The sequence below is a fragment of the Uranotaenia lowii genome, chromosome 2, assembly GCF_029784155.1.
Source record: "Uranotaenia lowii strain MFRU-FL chromosome 2, ASM2978415v1, whole genome shotgun sequence".
NCBI lineage: Eukaryota > Metazoa > Arthropoda > Insecta > Diptera > Culicidae > Uranotaenia > Uranotaenia lowii.
Window position 1 is genome coordinate 131,373,998 of NC_073692.1, and position 10,797 is coordinate 131,384,794.

Consider the following 10,797-nt stretch of genomic DNA (forward strand, 5'->3'; position numbering starts at 1 on the left):
ATTAACTTTTTAACTTGCGAGACCTTTGAACTCATAAGGCATTACGAAATTGGTTCAGGTGATTATTGAACTGAACTGGCTGGTTGGTTGATCTTTAATTTCTCCATTACGCTTATCGGTTAGAAAGGACAGGAAATGTCTTACCTCTGATGTGCAGGTGATTAATCATTAACCGTTGTCGATTGGAAAGTTTGAAGCCGTTTCAATAACATAGTTTTTTTCTACAATAAAATTTATGATGGGTCGAAAATATTGTCGACTTTACTGTTCAAAATATATATTCTCACTAAGAAAAAAAAACATTTGATGGTTTATTAACATTTTATTAAGACATTCGTTTTTCTTTTTATTCATGATATAATATCTTAAGTATTCAAAATGAATTTTTCATAATTTAAAGATTACTTTAGAAGAGATTAAATGCAGATTAACTTGAATTTGATTTAATTCTTCGAGAGCAACAACTGAAAAAAATATGAATCATAACGCCACAAGTTCTCTATAGAAAGCAAAATAATGACACCTTTTAGACATTCATTGAGTTCGTTGACCCGTCTTGCGGGTTTTCGAAATTCAAATTCTGCTCGTACTACCAAATTACTAAAAATGCACAATAAATCCGGTGGTTCATTAAGTAAAAAAATATTCTCCATTATGTTCCTTGTTCTGAACTAGTAATTTGGTTAAATTTAAAGCTTCGGATATAAAAATCGAAGCACAGAACTAAACTACAAAATCTCAACACTAAATTTCAAAAGAAATTAAATTCGAATCCTAAGATGAATTTCTGATCAGATCCGAAATACCCATGATTAAAGCTGGTTTAGCAACCGTACTAATTTTAATTTTAATATCCTTTCTTATTTTTAAATGAAGGGTTGATTGAAAAATTTCACTGTTATATCTTGAATTTAAAAAAATATCAAACCATATTTTGAAATGTGAATTCTCGAGGAAAAAATCCTCGAGACATTATTTAAAATACATTATTGATGAATCAATTTAATTGAATATAAAAAAAAATTGTTTAAAGAGTTCCAGTGATGAGTTCAAACTCTAGATTTTCAAGTATTGAATCATTACTCTTTCCGACAAGTCGTCAATAAATTATTTAAAATTAAGTTCCTTATTCTAAGCTAGACATTTTCTTACAAATAAATATTAAGCAGTCAATATTTTGAAATGTGAATTCTCGAGGAGAAAATACATTATGAACTTAAGAGACTTTATTCAAAATACATTATTGTTTGTTCAATACAATTCAATTAAAAAAAAATTAAATTTGTTTAAAGAGTGCCAGCGCTGAAAGTCAGAGATGAGAGCATATTTTTTTTATTAAAATTTTCCCTATAAAAGTTGATTTTCGTTTTTCATATTGTTAGCTTTTTATATTTATAATACAACAAGATCAATTTATCATTAAATCAGATATACTTGAACCGATATACACCACTTCACGAGAAAACGGGAGACACGAATAGCGCTATCTGGCGACAGAAATGGAAGTATTACACTGTGATTTTTTTCGGAGCTTCGATCAGAGATGCCAGGTGTCCTGATTTTTCAATTGAAAATCGCAAAATGTGTGGCGTAGCATATCGAAAAGACAAAAGTAAAATGAGTACTATTTGAATAAAAATAAGTTATAACCAGCGCTAACTCCTACAATTTTTAAAACATCATACAATCCCTTAAACATCGTAATTGTAATATTACTATCGATTCAAAGCAATGTTTAAAAAAAGAAATAATGAAATGGAAGTGTTATTAGACTCAAAAACATCAAGGCCATCCTTTGAAATAATGAAATAAGGAAGGTAATTGAAAGTTATTGCTCCAATCCATATTTTGTTCAGAAATATTTACAAGTATGGTATCGATATATTTTCTTAAACCCCTTTTAGTTGGTTTGTTATTAATAACTTATTTATTATGACTTTATAAAAAACTAAAAATAAATTGAATTACGACATTAATGATAAAATCTGCCAGCACACAGACTTTTGTCATAGCATACATTGAGAATTTCCACTAGCACTTTACGAGTAAACAAACATACAGCGTATTCTTAACCAAACCTTTGCGCCTTTTGGTTTCTTTAAATCGAATTCCACAAAATTTATTTGATATCTGTCTTCATTTCGAGCTTTTAACAGCGATCCGTTACCTAGAATATATGCATACAAAAGGGCAAATTAAAATAAGCGGAAGCTTATTGAAAATTAAAAAAAATCTAGCGAAGAGACCAAAATTAAATATAGATCAAGAAACAAAAAAAAAGAAATTCAAAAATAATTATTATTATTTATTCCTAGTTATATTTAAATAGTTTATTGTGTTTTGGATTATCATTTGTTTTATAACATAAAAGATTTAAGGAATAGAAAAAAAAGTTTGATTTCAAAACCAACATTCAAGTCATTTGGAACCTAAGATGAATTTTTATAAAAATTTCGTCACATTCCATGGCGGAAACAAAGTTGTTCCTTCTTATTAATAACAAATTCATATGATGCTTTATGTACACTAAATTTTCGTGTCATATTGAAGTAAATGTGTTGAAATTTTGTATTCTCCTCAACAATCCTTTCTGTGAAACTTTTTCAACGTTGATTTTTCCTTTTTTAGATTTTTGTTTTACGTTCACGTGCACAAATAAATGATGGGAATACATTATGAAATACAGTTTTTTTAAATAGAATTGGTAAATCTCAAAGAAAAAAAAAACAATCCTGTTGCACACATTTGTCTCTTTTAGCAAAAAAAAAATTGCCCTTTCAGAATGTTAATATGGACCTGTCAAAATGCTGATCAGGGATGCTGTCTGAACATATTTTCATCACTTTTTGTTAAGTTTACGTAAACTTACAAAAAATTAAATCCCACTTATTTGAGAAATGTGAATTAATCTCTGAATTTCATTTGTCAGTACGAACAGATTTAATGGCACTAATTTATTGAACAATATATTTCTTTTTGAATCAGACACAAACAAATAACAATCCATTAATTTATGTTGAAGCTAGTATGGCTTAGGTCAGATTCGTTTTTATTTAGTTTTATGATACAATAACAAGGGAAGGATTTATTTTCATTAATGTATTGATGTATTAGCTTTTTTAAATTTATAGAAGTAGCAAATTTGGTATGAAGAAATTTAACAGCAAGCTGTTATTCTTCCCATCAGACGTTGCGAAAAGAAAAAAAAATATTTTAATCAATTTCTATTTCTATTCTTTTCAAAATTCGCACTTCCAGCCTACACTTCTTTCATGTTCTTCGGAAACTTATAAAAATCCAAGATATAAATCCAAATCCATTATCAGAGTACATGGATATTATTAGTTAGCCTTTTTGGACGAATTTCACAAATAAGTAGTTCCATTTTGTCCGCTAGAGGATGCTGATGATGTCGCCTTCTCATTATATGAAGAAAACAAGTGTGGTGAATATGGGTTTCAATTATATTTGATTAAATGCTTATAGAGACAAATTCAAAATTCAAAATCAAGATTCGGTCTTTCCGACAAGTCATCAATAAATTATTTTAAAAATGATGTTTCTTATTCTGAGCTAGTCATTTTCTTAAACATTAATATTAAGTAGTCAATAGACTGCCCCAAATTTGTATGGGAATTTCAAAACCTGTGAAATGTTATGCGCTGCAGGTAAAAATTGATCCTAGGCCTAGTACAAGATCTCATGCCAAATTTGAGCCAAATCGGATCACGGGAAGGGGTCGCTCAACGAGCCTAAAGTTTGTATGGGATTTTGGGACATTTTGTTCGAGAGAAACATGAAAACTCAGTTTTTCATCAATAACTTTAGTTCCCGTCGGCCGATTTCTTTCAAAAACGGTTTTTCTTAAAGCCTAAAATATGAAAAATATTTCATCCGAAGACTGCATATCGATAAGAGTTGAGATAAAAAAGTTATAAGGCTTCAAAAATGGGCTAACTTTTTTAAGGATGGTATTCATCACTGTTTATAAGTCGGGCCGGTCGAACATATTGACGCCTCATTAACAGTGATGAATACCACCTCTAAAAAAGTTAGCCCATTTTTGAAGCCTAATAACTTTTTTATCTTAACTCTTATCAATATGCTTTCTTCGGATGAAATATTTTTCAAAATTTAGGCTTTAAGAAATTCCATTTTTGAAAGAAATCGGCCGACGGGAACTAAAGTTATTGACGAAAAACTGGTTTTCATGTTTCTCCCGAACAAAATGTCTCCAAATCCCATACAAACTTCAGGCTCGTTGAGTGACCCCTTCCCGTGATCCGATCTGGCCCAAATTTGGCATGAGATCTTGTACTAGGCCTAGGATCAATTTTAGCCTGCAGCGCATAACTTTTTCAAAAGTCGGGTCATTTGGGGCACTCTAGTAGTCAAGTTTACAAATCTACCATCAATATTTCCGAAAACACAGAAAACGGATGAGGCTTAAAATTTTGAATAAAACCAGAGTTTAAAGCTTTGGACAGAAGAACAATAGAAGTAAAATTCATAAATTCAAACCAATAAGTAACTTAATCCGAATTCTAAAATAAATTTCAGACCAGATAAGAAATTAATCATGATATGAAATTGTTTCGCAAAACGATAATAGTTATTGTTTAGTAATCGTCTTAACTAACATTCCTTTTCTTCATTTTCAATTGGAGGCTTGATTGAAAAACTCTGCTGAAATATTTTAAATTTGAAGAAATATTTGATCACGATTTTAACCCTCCAAAGCTGTTTGGGTCAATATGACCCGAAGCGCACATTTCAAACATCTTTATTACATTCCAATATTGTCGGATAGATGGATTCTTGACAATTTCAATCATCAATGAAACACTTAAATATAGCTGTCAGAAGTTATGAGTATTTTAATAATAAAACTGATTTTTCGGACTTTTTACTTTCTGAACCATATCGGCTTTATTTTGAAACGTTGAGTAATTAGCATAAATTACCTACACAATGAATATAATATTATCGAAATTGGTTAACATTTACAGCCAGGAGAACAAAATCAAACTACAACTCAAATTTCCTCCGAAACGGATATTTAGCGAACGGCTTTTGAAGGTTAAATGTGAAATCTTGATAAGAAAAAAAATATCCAGATTGAACTTGAGAGAATTTATTCGGAACACATACTTACTTTATGATTAAATTTAATTTGATACAAAGAAGAATATTAATTTTATTTCAAGAGTATCAGTGATCAAAATCAGGGATAACATCATTTTTTTATATTTCAATACGTCCAGTTATCAACCTTAAAGGCTTAATTTGTTCATTCTTGAAGTTCACACAAACCTTCTAAATACTTCCAAGGTTCAGGATGGGAAATGGGTGATTTCTTGAATGATCGATAAGAAACTAATAAAAATAAAAATAATGAATTCGAAGTTTTGTTGCAAATATTGAAAGCACAAAGAAAATAATTATTTAATTAATGTGTTATACATTCAAATGTAGCTTTCAAGTTTCTACTTCGAATAATTTCAAACTTTTTATGGATTGAAAAAAATCATGAAAGATTCTTAAAAGATTATTAAATTCTAAAGTGCAAGTTTTATAGTTTAAAATTTCAAGCTCTGAATATGCAAATTGAAATACTGGGTTCTAGAACAGACAAAAGGTACTAGGTTATTTTTTTAAACAATTTGGACTATAAGGCTTATTATGTTTTCAGGACACAAAAAATTAAAAATGTAAAATAATAAGAAACATATTAAAATTATAAAAAAAAAAATACAAAGATTTCACTATAAAATTCGGTTAATTGATTTGAAAATTTTAAATAAAAATCTATAAAACTCGGTACATTTATTTGAATATTAAAACAATATGAGACGATAAAAAATATACGTTTCAAGTTTCATTTTATCAAAGAATATTAATGATGATGATGATAATGATGTCTAAAAAAAGTTTAATTCAACATCTTATATATAAAAATGGAGGCGTTTGCTTTGTAACACCATCACGTATAAACGGTTGGTCGGAATTAAGTGAAATTTGGTATACGAGGGTTTTTCGGGTCAGCGATGGTTTGTATAATAGTTTCAAGAATCTCACTTTTTATGAAAGGGGGGTCCCCATACAAAATCAACTTGAAATGGGACATATGCCGTTCAATTTTGTTACGATTTTCATAAAAATCGATTCGCGAGCACGATGATGTTAAAGACGTATAGACAAAATAAAACATTTATTAAGATTTGTTTATTTAAAGGTAAAACAAAGTTTACTGGGTCAGCTAGTTTTTTATAAACTTGGAAAATATCATTTTCAAGCATAAATATTCAACTCTAGTGAAGAAATTCTTAATAAAAATTCCCAAGATGGCAAATTACTTGCCATCTTGGGCAAATGTGGAAAATTGATTTGAAGCCATTCTTTTGATTTTTTTTATGTTTAAAAGTGTTGTCAAAAAAGCCAAAAAAGAATTTTTTAACTGATTTTCACCTATTTTTAAAAGTGATTTCAAATAAACGAAAGCTGTTAGACAAAAACCTAATTGCATATTTGGATTCAGGGCACCCAAACTATTCAATACAAGCTTGACAAGGACTTGAGAAATTTGTCAAAACCTTTTTGGATATGGCGTTTAGGATTTAGGAGAAAGAGAAACACAAAATACAATTGAGGCTGAAATTGGTTTCTTAAGGGTTATTTCATGTCAGCATAAAATTTGGAATGACATTAACCCTTTTTTTTACAATCAAAGTTAGTAATAAAGTCATCGACACTAGGTAGGAATTTGTTTTTGTTTAGCTAAATCTGTTGACTATCGTCGTGTTACACGGCTACCACCTTGTGTTGTGTATAATTATTATTTTATGAATAAATTTTGAAGATCAAATCGTTAGTTTCAAATTTTTAACTTGTTTAGTTACACTTCTTAGTAAAAACTCATTTGAAACATGAGTTTCGGTTTTTGTGTGTCAAGATTTGAGTTTCAATACAAAAGGTTGACTAAATTGCAAATCGAAATATACGGCTCTAAAATTAATTAAAAGGGTAGACTCTCTAGACCATGGGTGGCCAAACCATGGCCCGCGTCTGTTTTTTATGGCCCGCGAAGCCCTTTCAGAATAGAATGTTTTTCTGCTTCATCATTTAAAAAAAAAAACTGACTATATCAAGCAAACGAGAAACATTTTTAAATTCTTTAATATTTACAACATTTTACGTATTATTTGTACTTTGCAACCACGTATTATGCAGTAGTAGATATTTGTTATTTAGTTACTTCATATCAGTGGTATTGAAAGTGGCCTTCACTATTTAAGGAGCGTCAAGAGTCTTCAAGCGGAAACTAGTATAATTTTGAGAAGTTTGGAAGGCGTCAGGGATATACACTTATAAATTCCGAAAGAACTTGTATAACTTGTTTTTTTTTCTTTATAATTAGCTAGGTACTCTTAAATGATAATGAGAAAGTAGAGAAAGTACAAAATTATTTATGTTTATTTTGGAATGAAAATGCACCGTTTTTCAAAATCACTCACACGATTTTCACAAAACAGAAATTTAATATTTCGTTTAGCTTTGTAGTCCGAAGTACTAATTTAATTTGTCAGCTTCAATTGAAAAAAAAAATCAAAATTTTTGAAATCTAGTTTGTAGAGTTATATTGGTACAAAACTTCTACTATTTGTAAATCGAATACTGTTTTCAAAACTTGTTTTACCAATAACAATTACTCAGGCTGTTAAAATCAAAAATATATTTATTTGTACTAAACTTTAACAGAAAAAGGTAACATTTTCTAAATTAAATCGAAATGATATATGTACCTTAGTATTAGTAACGTATTTTTAATTATTTAAACTTATAAACGGTGTTGGGCATTCAAACGCTGATCGCTTATTAATATGCTTTATTTTTGTTCATTCAATTCATTTTCTCCCAAAATTTGTAGTGAACTAACTGATAAACAAGCTCCTCCAAAGACAATTTGACAAGCAAGATGGTTGATAGAAATTCTTCTCAGGTTATGGAGCTTTTTTTATCTGTAAATTCACCAAAAAATAGGAGAGAACCTTATTTTAGAAAATATAAAATTAGCTTCCTAATAAGTGACTATATTTTTAAAGCCAGACTCTGCTATAAATACTTTCAGTTTGGTAAAACTTATCTTAATTTCATTTGAACTAATTTGTTATTAACAAATAACAGAGAAGGGGAACGTTAAAAAAAAAATATTTTTTTTCATATTTATTTGCTTTTTATAAATTTTTATTTAAAAAAAAACTAAAATGATGCGCTTAGAGCCAAACGAGTATGCATGAAAACCTATTTTGAGATAACAAGCTTTATAATTATTGTGTTTGAACATTCTCCATATATGTTTCAAGAATTTGTTATTTTCATTCGAATGTAAAAAAAATCTAAAATTCCGAAAAAAAATCATCAAATCTCACGTGAGGTTTATTACGTCGCATGAAAAATCATAAAAATTCTCAGAAAACTGCTTCAAAAGTTATCACACCAACTTTCAAATTTGTATTTTACATATAGAATATGTTGTCCAAGCTTCGAATATTTAAAAAGGACGGAAGTTGCGACTTGTTTATGCCAGTTTTCAAGTTTTTGGTAATTAGACTTTTGATATTAATTTTTATTACAACAATCAAATAGCGAAAGAAAATTTCATCTAAAATGTGAAAAGCTTACGATGGTTATTTGGTTTTGAACAATTTCGTTCTGCAGAGTTGCTTTTCCAATTTAATATATAAATTTTAACCATGATCTGATTGTTAAAATGTGAAAACCATGGAATTTCAGTGTAGTTACCAAACAATTTGATCCTTATGGAATGAATAAGCCCAGAATGTTTCAAATCTCTAAAAAAAACGCTATGTGTGTGAAGTACTGTTGAAGAAATTAAATTTCATACAAAACCTCTGCATTGAGTCTGAATTGCAAGGTTTGATTTTGACTATTAGCTCGTTAAAAGTATATCAACAATTTTAAATTTCTGTTTTGATCAAATAAAAAAGAACTGGTAAAAATCTGTACTGAATGTCGGAAATCTTTCTGCGAAAATTTGATTTTAAAACATATTTTAAAATATATTTGGCTAAATTTATACTATTGTGTGGCCCGCAATCAAGTCTCAAAACGAAGATTTGGCCCGCCTGTTGAAAATCTTGGCCACCCCTGCTCTAGACAGTATTTTAAGACTAAAATCCGCCGGTGGCGAGCCGAATTTCTGACATGTTTGTTAACACTTATTTTTTAACACCTTTTGGAATCAAGTGATATCCCGGTAAATTCATTTCTTGTTCTGAAAATTTCACTTGGAAAAAATCTCCAAGGGGGGGGGGGGTTAAATCTCAATCCCCCCCCCCCTGCGTTCGCACGGCCTTGCATCCATGAAGGCTGGAACAAATATCAATTTACTCTTTTGTCAGTCCCCTTCAAAATTTACAAAAAAACATAAATTTTTCGATAAAAAAATTACTTGGTTTTGTGCAATGATATAGTAAACAATTTTGTTGCATACAACCTTTCGTGCAATTTATTCCAATTAATTGGTTTTTTGCATTATTTTTTATTATCCCCCCCGCCCTTGCAATGTTTCAGCCCCGAGTGACAATTATTTATTTACATACATAGTATTCCGTCTTACGACATAACTTGAAGAACATAATTCCTAAAATTCACTCGGTCCATGGCAACCGTTCTCCAATTTCTCGGGCATCCCACGTTCGCCAGATCACGCTCCACTTGGTCTAACCACCTCGCTCGTTGCGCCCCTGCTCGTCTTGTTCCTACCGGATTCGTAGCGAACACCTGTTTTGCAGGACAGTCGTCCGGCATTCTCGCAACATGTCCCGCCCAGCGTATCCGGCCAGCCTTCACCACCTTCTGGATACTGGGTTCGCCGTAGAGTCGCGCGAGCTCGTGGTTCATCCTTCGCCTCCACATTCCGTTCTCCTGTACGCCGCCAAAGATGGTTCTTAACACTCGTCGCTCGAATACTCCGAGTGTACGCAGGTCCTCCTCGAGCAATATCCATGTCTCGTGCCCGTAGAGAACAACCGGTCTAATAAGCGTCGTATACAGGTTACACTTCGTGCGAGGGCTAAGTTTTCTCGACCGCAGTTGCTTGTGGAGTCCATAGTAGGCACGACTTCCGCTGATAATTCGCCTCCGGATCTCACGGCTGTCGTCATTGTCTGCGGTCACCAGTGAGCCGAGATAGACAAAGTCTTCGACTATCTCCAGCTCGTCGCCGTCGATCGTGACCTTGTTATTACTGGACAAGCGGGTTCGGTTGGTCTCGGATCCGCAGGCCAGCATGTACTTCGTCTTGGACGTATTAATCATCAACCCAATCCTTCCTGCTTCGCGTTTCAGTTTGCGGTAGATCTCCTCCACCGCCGCAGATGATCTGCCGACTATATCAATGTCATCGGCAAAGCAGATAAGTTGACTGGATCTGTTGAAAATCGTGCCCCGCATTTCGCCCACCGCTCGTCGAATAACACCTTCTAGCGCCACGTTGAACATCATGCAGGATAGACCATCACCTTGTCGAAGCCCCCTGCGCGATTCGAATGAACTCGACAATTCACCCGAAATCCGCACACAGCACTGCGTTTCATTCATCGTCGCCTTGATCAGTCTGATCAGCTTCCCGGAAAAGCCGTTCTCGTCCATGATTTGCCCCGAGTGATTTGCCCCGAGTCACAAAAGAAGGATTTTAAATTTGTTCTGGCCTTATTGCCTGATAAAAAGAACTCAAAAAAGAGCTTTTATCAAAAAATTAATAATTGCTCCATT